The sequence below is a fragment of the Capsicum annuum genome, chromosome 1, assembly GCF_002878395.1.
Source record: "Capsicum annuum cultivar UCD-10X-F1 chromosome 1, UCD10Xv1.1, whole genome shotgun sequence".
Lineage (NCBI taxonomy): Eukaryota > Viridiplantae > Streptophyta > Magnoliopsida > Solanales > Solanaceae > Capsicum > Capsicum annuum.
The window spans coordinates 107,731,154-107,742,585 of NC_061111.1; the positions used below are offsets into that span (position 1 = coordinate 107,731,154).

Sequence of the window (11,432 nt, forward strand, 5' to 3'; positions counted from 1 at the left end):
CTTCTATCTCTCACCTATTTCTTCACAACATGCACTCTATGTGGAGGGAAAAACAAGAGAAGTAGAAAAGCAGTCATGGAAGAAGAAGAAAGAGAGAGCATGATAAAGAAAAATGGAACAATATGTCATTGAAGAGCTTTCAAGTTCAAATTTAAATTTGACCTTCCGCAAACATGAATTGTTATGAGTGAATAATATATTAGAAGAATTGAACAATGAGAGGAGCTCAAATATGAATTTGAGGTTATTTAGTGGATATTTGAGTTGCTCGGGATTGAAAACAAATTCAGCTCGTTGAAGAAGATGAACTGTTGCAATGTATAAATACTGTATAAACAGTGTATATGGATGTATCCTTGACACAGATTTATACATCACATATACATGGTTATACACTATTTATATATTATCGATAAATTACATGCATCCAGCCATTTTAGTTTTTTAAAAAAATCTCGGTTTTACAGCTACATAAGAAGCCTTTCTTTCTTTTCCCAAATTTTCATATTCTTTATGAATTTGTGGGATTGTATTGAGATTTCTCCTATGACGATGAGTAGCTATACTATTTATTCTTATGGTTATGGTCATTTCAAAAATGTTGATATCTGGATATTGATTTGATGAAGAAATTGTCATATTGAGTTATTAATTCAATTATTGTGCTTAACTATTTGATTATCTGGCCAACAATTGGATACTATTTATCTTTATCAAAAAATTGGATACTTTATAAATTCTTGATTGAAATAGGATTGAATAGGGCAAGTTCTTGAACCTGGGAATCAGGAAATAAACTTGTGGTTAAGACAGAAATACAATTATTATCTTGCTTAATTATTTATCAAAATTGTTATTGTGTTCATGTAAATTCCAATTCCATAAAGATATGGACATTAGGTTACAACTTACACCAACAAAGGTACAAAGATAATTGAGAACAAGCTAAATAACTTCAGAGCATAAGCCATAAAGCACCCCTAGTTAACAATAAAACAGCAACTTCAACTTTTTTTGTATAAGAAAATCCTAGAAATGGTTAAAATATTTTGTAATAGGTTAGGAAAACTTCGAAATTAGATTTTCAATATCATGAAAATATAAAGTATAGAACCAAATGTAATTGAAAATCAATTTCCAAAAGTTGAAGGTGGCAGAAATGAGAATGTTTCGTTGGATGTGTGGATGCACAAGGGCTGACAGGGCTAGGAATAAAATTATTCGGGAGAAGGTGAGAGTAGTGTCAGTAGAGGATAAAATGCGGGAAGTGAGGTTGAGATGGTTTGGTCATGTGATGAGGAGAGGCACGAATGCCCCAGTTCGTAGGTGTGAGAGATTGGCCTTGGAAGGTTTTAAACGGGGTAGGGGTAAGCTAAAGAAATACTGGAGAGAAGTGATTAAATGTGACATGGAGCAGTTACAGCTAACTGAGGACATGACCCTATATAGGAAGATATGTAGGAAAAACATTAGGATAGAGGGATAAGGATATGGTTGAGTCGTAATCAGTATTTAGGTGGACTTTGGTGTCCTTTGTTTGGCAATGTACATATTTTTGTATATGTCGTACCTATGTTATTTTATCGTGTTTTATGCTCTTGATGCTTGTGTATACTGTATTTTATCTTGATCCGAGGGTCTATCGGAAATAGCCTCTCTACCTTTGTAGAGATAGTGGTATGGACTGCATACACTCTACCCTCCCCAGACCCCATAATATGGGAATATACTGAATTTGTTGTTGTTGTTGTAAGTACAAAGGGGCAAGATGTGCATCGGCTGCTACTTCCTAAATATTAGGTCTACATAAATTGGGGAGAAAAAAGCTTGAAGTGTGTATCAATAAGAATGGCTAAGAAAAATGACACCTTGAATATCTTCGTCCAAAACGAAACAAGGGTTCGTTTAATATTGAGGACTTGCAGTCATAGTACCTACAATTTTGGAAATATGACTCAATGCCAACAACTTCAAACAATCTTATAACAAATATTTCATTCATACTAACAAGAAATGATGTTAGATAGTCGATTGACGCGCACAGGCAATAGAGTCATGATGTTAGATAGTCGATTGACGCGCACAGCCAATAGAGTCTGATTGTTTCGCTATGTGCCAAATCTTCAAACTTGTCTTTCTCCCATTATTCGTTTAGTTTAGTATGTATATAGTCGATAATCTATATTTATTATCTACTAGATCTACTATATAATAAGTCACAATAAGCAGCTGACAACTGCTTCAATCATGATTTTACTATATTATTCCTAAGTAATTATTATAACTTATTTATGTATTAAAAAATATAATAAGTCACAATAAGCAGCTGACAACTGCTTCAATCGTGATTTTACTATATTATTACTAAGTAATTATTATAAGTTATTTACGTATTAAAAAATATAATAAGTGACAATAAGCAGCTGAAGCAGGATGCAAGTTATTTACGTATTAAAAAATATAATAAGTCACAATAAGCAGCTGAAGCAAGTGGCTCATAGTCAACATGTTTCAGTTGCTTCAATCGTGATTTTACTGTATTATTCCTAAGTAATTATTATAAGTCATTTACTTATTAAAAAATTAAAAATATTAATAAAAAATTAAAATAAACATTTATGACATGACTGCATCAGTTGCTTCAAACGTGATTTTACTATATCACTCATAATTAATTATTATAATTCATTTAAATATTAAAAAAATAATGATATTTAATAAAAAATAAAATAGACATAAAATGATAAATTATTTCTTGATGTTTTAAATTAATTTGACGTCTTATATGGGACCACTTCAAAAATTCTACTATATAATAAGTCACAATAAGCAGCTGAAGCAGGCTGCTCATGGTCAGCATACCTGCTTCAGCTGCTTCAATCATGACTTTATATATTATCCTTAAGTAATTATTATAAGCCATTTATGTATTAAAAATTAAAAATATTTAATAAAAAATTAAAATAAACATTTATGACATGACTGGTTTAGATGCTTCAACCGTGATTTTTGATATCACTCATAATTTATTAAAATAAGTTGTTTAAGTATTAAAAAAATATTTAATAAAAAATATAAAATAGACATAAAATGATAAATTATTTTTTGATGTTTTAAATTAACTTGACGTCCTATATGGGACCACTTAAAAAAAATTCACAAGTATTTGTTATAATAATTTTACTATGTCACTTCCAATTAGTAGAATAGAAGAAAAAATATTATACATCACGATAATTAAAAACTTAAATAATTTTAAAAATATAATTGACTATCAATGTCATAAAAGTTTGAACAACTGAAAATATTTTTATACAAATTTCATCAATCTAAATGATAGAATTATATCACGTAGAATTTTAAAGGATCAACATTGGATCGTGCGTAGCATGACGTAAGCTGACTAGTAATATATGAGTGAGGATAAGCTCCTGAAGCAGGCAGCTTGTGGACGACATGCCTGCTTCAGCAGCTTCGGCAGTGATTTTACTATATTATCCTTAATTAATTATTATTAGTCATTTTTGTATTAGAAAATTAATAATATTTAATTTAAAAAGTAAAGTATTTATTTTTTGGTTTAGTTTCAGAATTTTATTAATAAAGACCAAAACACAACTTGTTTTTACATTAGATGGACCAACCCATCCTTATCTAAAATAGCCGAATAGGGCCCAACCCAATCTGAAATGTACCCGACCTAATCCCAATTGTTATTACATATAAAAGTATCCAAGGGTTTTCTAATATCTTCTTCTATCTTCTCCGCCGAAAACTCTATTTCTTCTGCTGAGAAATGTTGGCCTTCACTGTGTTCAACTTGTTCTTAATGTACTTGTTCTATTTCCTCTGCTGAGAAATGTTGGCCTTCACTGTGTTCAACTTGTTCTTAATGTACTTGTTGTGGATTATGAATAGAGTACTATGGATTGAAGCTGCTACTTTGTATATCAACTCCCAAAAGTCAGTGATTCCCTTTCTCGTATGCTTTTATTTTGATCTTCTCCTCCATTAATAGACTGTTTTATTACTTCCAGTTGTGTTTTCCGGTGGATGGGACGATGCTCTTGTTTTTGTGATGTGTTGAGGGTCTCAAGTTCCTGGATGGAATTCCAGATCTAAGTAAGTTGCTTCGCCTCTCCTTCTTCATTCTTTTAAGCTTCCATACTTCTTTTCTTTGCTTATGCTTATCTTCGTTGTAGTTGCTACAGGCATGGAGATAGTGGAATGCTCAGACCCATAAGTAATTGGACTGTAGTGCTCTATCCAGGTGTTTCTGCCACTATCTCACGTGACTCTTCCCTTTTGCTGCGAGTCCTTTTTGATGGCTGACATAGATTAGGCTAGGAAACTTGTTTTCTCTTTTTGTTAGTTTCCTCATTGTAAATATATGCTTGTGTATGATCTACTCTGGACAATGTGGCCTACTCAGCCTATTTATTCTCTTGTTGCTCGCACTCTTATGTATGGACATTGTCACTTATCACTGTTAAGGATTTTTCTACCACTTACCTCTAATTGCTGAAAATTTGAAATTGTGAAATCCCCTTTGTCAATGCTAAATTAGTTAGATGATCAGCCAACTGATTTCCCTCCCTCATAATGTGTTGATACTGTACCTGCTTTCTATTCATTATTTTCCATATCTTCTCCACATAATCTATTACATTCCAAGGATAGTTCCATTCTCTAATTAATACTTTTTGCATCAGTAGGGAATCAGTTTGAATAATCACTTTTTCTTTATGTGTTTGATCTGCATGAATTGCTGCTTGTAGAATAGCGTAAGCCTCAGCTTTAACATTAGAGGTATCTTCCATTTTAACTCCTTCTGCATAAATTAGGTCACCCTTCTCATTCCTAGCACAAAAGGCACATGAGCTAATCCCAGGGTTACATCTAGATGCACCATCTGTATTGTATTTAACCCACCCATTCTCTGGAAGCTTCCACATCACTTTAGTAAACGTCATCTTTGTTTTTCTCCCTTCTAGCTCATTCAGTATATTTGGCCAGCTACTGGGAAAAACTTGTCTTGGATTTCTTACCTTGAGTAACAATCCCACATTTCTGGTAATATTGAATAGTACTTTATGTAAAGACAAGTTCTTCCCATCATGCTTCAAACTATTCCTTCTTTTCCATATTTCCCGAATGATTATGCTTGGACGGGACTGAAAATATAGTTTGACTCTCCTCTTGACTTCCTCATTCCATCATGCAAGAACAGTTTCTCTGAATGTTAATCCCTGAATTAGAATACCTGCACATGAAGCAAAGTAGGACCAAGTCTGGTTAGCTAAAGATGATCTCAAAAACACATAAGTAATGGTTTCTTCATCAGGATAAGTGTAACACCAACATCTAGTTGGCCCTTCTACTCCCCATCTTCTCACAAGAGCATCTACTGGAACCTTTCCTTTCCATATTCTCCACATTAGAAATGCCATTTTGAATGGTAATCCCTTAACCTATATTTCTTTGTATAATTTGTTTTTTTCTTAACTCTGTCTAATATAATGTCATGCTAACTTAACTGTGAACTTGCCAGTAGTTTCCAATATCCAAATAGGAAAACCTCTTTCTCCTGCAACAATTTTAGGCCTCAACTTAGTTAAAATGTGATTGACAACTTCTTGAGGTAGTACTTGCTTCATCAACTGCTCATTCGGTTACCCTTCTGTGATTAAATCTTTTTCCAGTTGAACTCTGTCATTATAGTCCCTGCTGTTCTGCAGTATATTATATAAATCACCAATTGTAGTCCAGTTATCAAACCATATACTAGAATCTTCACTTTTGATCTTCCATAGAATTTGGTGCTCCACTGATCCCCAGCCTGCAATATTTTCTTCCAAACCTGAGATCCAGCTCCTGTTTTCCATACTATCTCATTAGGATGATGTTTTCTACAGTATTTGTTATGCATGAACCTACTCCAGATAGAGTCTTTAGTTCGAAAACAAAGCCATAGATACATCTTGTACCCTTCTGAACCCCAAACCTCCTTCCGGAAAACATAAAGAATTCCACCTCACCCAATGTCTACTTTTTCCACCAATATGATTGCTCCAAGGAATTTGAGCAAACATCCTCTGAATTGAGCTCAAGACATTAGCAAGGGGGTTCATGACTGAGAGGCAATGAATGGGAATACTTTGTAGGACGTGCTTAATGAGTATAGCTCTTCCACCATATAACAATAATTTCCCTTTCCATCCTTGAAGTTTACTGCTAATCTTATTCATAATGGGTTGAAAGAAATCTTTTTTCTTCCTCATATGAAATATAGGGCATCCCAGATAAGTAAAAGGAAAATCCTTTCTATTGATCCTTGTAGCAACTTCTGCCATTACCACAGTCACCTGAGACACTCCCTTATGCATATAAATTGCACTTTTCTCTTTATTGATCTTTTGACCAGACACTTTTTCATACTTGTCTGAAGTATCAGCTACTTTTTTCAAAGTAGTCAGGTCAGCTTTGCACAAGATGATCATGTCATCAGCAAAATCAAAGTGATTCACCTATGGACTTCCTCCTGGCATTCCAGAAAGCTAAAATTCTTGAGTGAGCGTTGGGGATTTTAAGGATCTGGACATCACTCAGCAACTAAAATAAAAAGAGTAGGTGATAAAGGATCACCTTGCTTTAACCTCCTAGATGATCTAAAAAAACCCTTAGGCTGGACAGTTAATAATAGAGTACTAATTATTTCCCACCAATCTATAAACCATATAAATTATTAATTCACTAAACCCCACTTTCCTCAATACTTTAGTAAGAAACAACCAGTCAACTCTGTCATAAGCTTTCATCATGTCCAGCTTAAACACCATGTTAGGAATCTTACCTCTTTTTCGAATATCAGTTATGATCTCCTGTACCACCAGGATATTTTTTGCAATACTCCTCTCTTGAACAAATCTTGATTGTTTTTCAGATATAATATCAGGCAACACCTTCTTGATCCAATCATGTATAATTATGGAAAATGTCTTGTTCACAAAATTACTCAGTGAAATGGGCCTCATGTCTGAGAAATTATTGATCACCAACTTTTTAGGAAGAAGTACCAAGTTTGTATGAGCTACAAATTTTGGTAATTCGTACCCATAAAAGAAAGAAACCACCATTTTATAAATATCCTCCTTTATAATGTCCCAAGCATCCTGAAAGAATGCTCCAGTCAAACCATCTGGCCCTGCTGTACTGTTGTTATTCAGCCCCAATATAGCCTCTTGTACTTCTTGCAACTCTGGTACTTTATGAAGATCTTCCTTTTGATTGTCACTCAGTATTGTTAGTAATTTCTCCAATATTTCAAAATCAGCATTCTCTTCCCCCTTAGAAAATTGCTCTTGAAAAAAACTAATTGGCAGCTTCTGCAATCTGATTTGGATCTTCCGACCATTCCCCCTCATCATTTTGAATTCTTTTCAGTTTAAGTCTACTTCTTCTGCCTTTTACCATTGTGTGAAAGAATTTAGTATTTCTCTCACCATTCTTAAACCAATTTAATCCTGCTTTCTGCTTCCAAAAAAATTTTTCCCTGCTAAGTTGTATATTGAGTTCAGCCTGTGCTTTAAACAACAATTCTCTATTTAAACCTGAAGGATTCTCCTCAAACTGCTTCACCTTCACTGTAATAACTTCCTCCAGAGTAGCAATCTCTTAAAAGATATTACCAAAACACTCTCTGCTCTATTGTGTTAGGGCAACCTTCACTCTTTTCATATTATGATGAAACATAATGAATGGATTTCCCACCACATCAGTTACCCGGTTTGCCTTTATTATCTCCAAAGAAGACTTCTCCTTCAGCCACATGTTTAAAAACCTGAAAGGCTTTGAGATGTTCTCATTCACAGTACTGAAGTTGATTTTTAACGGAGTGTGATCAGAACCACTTCTAAATAAGTGTTCAACTTCTAACACTGGGAACAAATTATGAAATTTATCATTAACCAAAACTCTGTCCAACCTTTTAAATATACACTCTTCATATGTTCTTTCATTCCACCAACTGTACTTGCTCCCTTTAAACCAGGGTCTTCTATATTACACATGTTTATGCAATGCTTGAAGTCTTCAGTTTCTGCATCAGTCACTGGTAATCCCCCAAACTTCTCTTCCTGATCAATAATGACATTGAAATATCCACCTATTAGTCATGGTTCTTGAATTACCTGAGCCATTTCTTCAAGTGATTCCCATAACATTAACCTTTCCCCTTGCGTACATTTTACATAAATTAATGTTGCTATTACTATTACCCCAACTGCTTGATTCTCCAATTTTAACGTAAGCTATTTTTCTTCATCTCTTAGTTCTGTACAGACAATATTAGCCTCCATAAATGCCCATATTTGGCCAGAAGTATTAGCTGTTGAGTGCTGCATTCCTAACCTTCTCATGTACTCTTCAATGTTCTTGTTATCTTGGAATGGTTCCATTAGCCCTATAAAAGCAAATTGATATCTTTTCTATAATGTGATCAACCTTGTAAATGTCTTCTGTGTGTTGACAGATCTAGTGTTCCATATTAGAGCATTTATTTTGACTTATTCTTCAGAGAACTTCTAGTCTGCATTGAACTTGTTGTAGCTCCTTTAGGTTTCTTCTTATGAATACCCTGATTTGCTTTCAATCTATCTACCTACTTAGGAGATAGATTCCCTTCTATACCCACCTTCTTAATGGTGTCCTCTAAAATCATCTTCATCCGAAACTTCATTATCTTTGTTACAACAAGCAATCTATCTTTCAGCTTGAATAACTGAAGGCAGAATGTCTTCCATCACTTCAATATCATCATTAATATCCTCAGGTTTCAAAATGGCTAACTCATACCCCCTTAACTTCAGCTGTTTCAATCATGATTTTACTATATCATTCTTAATTAATTATCATAAGTTATTTATGTATTAAAAAATTAATAATACATAATTAAAAATATTTTTTATAGTAATATATAAGTGGCGATGAAGCTGCTCAAGCAGGCAGTTTGTAGACGACATGTCTGTTTCAGCTGCTTCAATTATAATTTTTACTATATCATTCTTAATTAATTATTATAATCTATTAATAATACTATCGCACGGGCCCAACATGCTAAGCTTCAATTTTTAAAATTATTATAAAAGCAGTGAAATAAATTATTATTATTAAATAATTAAAGTTTTTAATTATTTTAATTTATAATATTTTTCTTCTATTCTATTTAAGTAACACCGATATAAGTTCGAGAGTTAAGTAAATATCACTATTGAAGTATCGAAGTAGACATGTTTCAAATGACTTATAATAACTAATTAGAAGTGGCATAGCAAAATTGCTATAAAAAATACTTGTAAAAATAATTTATGTGAGCCTCATATAAGATGTCAAGTTAATTTATAACATAAAGAGTTAATTAATCAATTTATGTCTATTTTACTTTTTAATCAAATTTATTAACTTTTTAATACTTAAATGATTTATAATTAGAGATAATGTAGTAAATTGTGGCTGAATCAGCTGAAACAGACATGTCATAAATTCCTATTTTACTTATTTATTTTATTAATTATTATTAATTTTCTAATACGTAAATGACATATAATAATTAAGGGTGATAGTAAAATTACGGGGCAAATAGTGATCGACAAGCATGTCAATCACCGAAACGAAAAAGTTGTTAAAAAAAATAAAATTTAATTTCCTTGTTTATGTATTTTATGCTTCATTTAATTATACCTAATAAAAATTGATATTTTAATTACTCAGATCTTACATAGTAATTATGTATTTAATTTTATGTTTGAATCTAATTATTTAGATCTCACTGGGCGTACTACTTTCATACCCTTTTTGGCACAAATATTACCATTGCAAAGTAATTTATCCGATCATTTTTTTTATCTATTTTATCCTTGTTATATTATTTATAATCTAATACTTAAATGACTTATAATGACTATTTAGAAGTGATATAATAAAATTACTATAATAGTTACTTGTGAAAAGTTTTTAAGTGAACCCCGTATAAGTCGTCAAGTTAATTTAAAATATCAATGGTTAACTAATTAGAAGCGAAATAATAAAATTACTATAAAGATTATTTACGAAAAAAAAATTAAGTGTGCTTCATATGAGTCGTCCAGTTTATTTAAAACATCAAGTGTTAACTTATAATTTTGTGTCTATTCTTTTTTAATAAAATATTATCAATTTTCTAATGCTTAGATGATCTATAATAATTAATTAGGTCTGATATAGTAAAATCACTATTGAAGTAGTTGAAACAGATATGTCATAAATGTCTACTGTATTTTTTTAATTAAATATTATTAATTTTCTAATACGTAAATGACTTATAACAATTAATTAGGAATGATATAGTAAAATCACGATTGAAGCAGATGAAGCAGGCATGTCATAAATATTTATTTTATTTTTTTTATCATATATTGTTAATTTTTTTAATATGTAAATGACTTATATAATTAATTAGGGGTGACATAGTAAAATCACGATTGAAGCAGACGTGTCATAAATATCTATTTTATTTTTTAATTAAATAATATTAATTTTTTAATACGTAAATGACTTATAATAATTAATTATCTAATAGTTAAATAACTTATAATAACTATCTAGAAGTGATATAATAATATTGCTATAAAAGTTAATTGTGATTTTGTTAAAGTGGACACCGTATAAGTCGTCAAGTTAATTTAAAACATCAAAGACTAACTATTTAGAAGCGAAATAGCAAAATTACTATAAAAAGTACTTGTGAAATTTTTTTTAAGTGGACTCCATATAAGTCGTCAAATTAATTTAAAATATCAAGAGTTAACTTAGAATTTTGTATCTATTTTATCTTTTTTTATAAAATATTATCAATTTTTTAATGCTTAGATGATCTATAATAATTAATTAGGGTGATATTATAAAATCACGATTGAAGAAATTGAAGAAGACAAGTCATGAATGTTTATTATATTTTTAAATTAAATATTATTAATTTGTTGATACGTAAATGAGTTATAATAATTAATTAGGACTGATATAGTAAAATCACGATTAAAACAGTTGAAGTAGGCATGTCATAAATATCTATTTACTTTTTTTTAATTATGTATTATTAATTTTCTAATACATAAATAATTTATAATAATTAATTAAGGATGATATAGTAAAATCACGGTTAAAACAGCTGAAGCATAAACGTTATAAATATCTACTTTACTTTTTTAATTAAATATAATTCATTTTCTAATATGAAAATGACTTATAATAATTAATTAAGGATGATATAGTAAAATCACTGTTGAAGCTGCCGAAGCAGACATGTCGTCCACAAACTGCATGCTTCAGTAGCTTATCCTCACTTACATATTAGTAGTAGATTTAAGTGGCAATGAAGTTGCTCAAGTAGGCAGCTT

General features: G+C 31.2%; 1 long non-coding RNA gene across 1 annotated transcript; it reads left to right on the forward strand.

The window, feature by feature from the left end:
- The first annotated feature begins 3,696 nt into the window (after positions 1-3,696).
- LOC124895990 lies at positions 3,697-4,511 on the forward strand. Its single transcript, XR_007052298.1, has 3 exons — positions 3,697-3,963; positions 4,038-4,122; positions 4,203-4,511. It is a non-coding gene; the product is annotated as an uncharacterized LOC124895990 (long non-coding RNA).
- Positions 4,512-11,432: the final 6,921 nt, after the last annotated feature.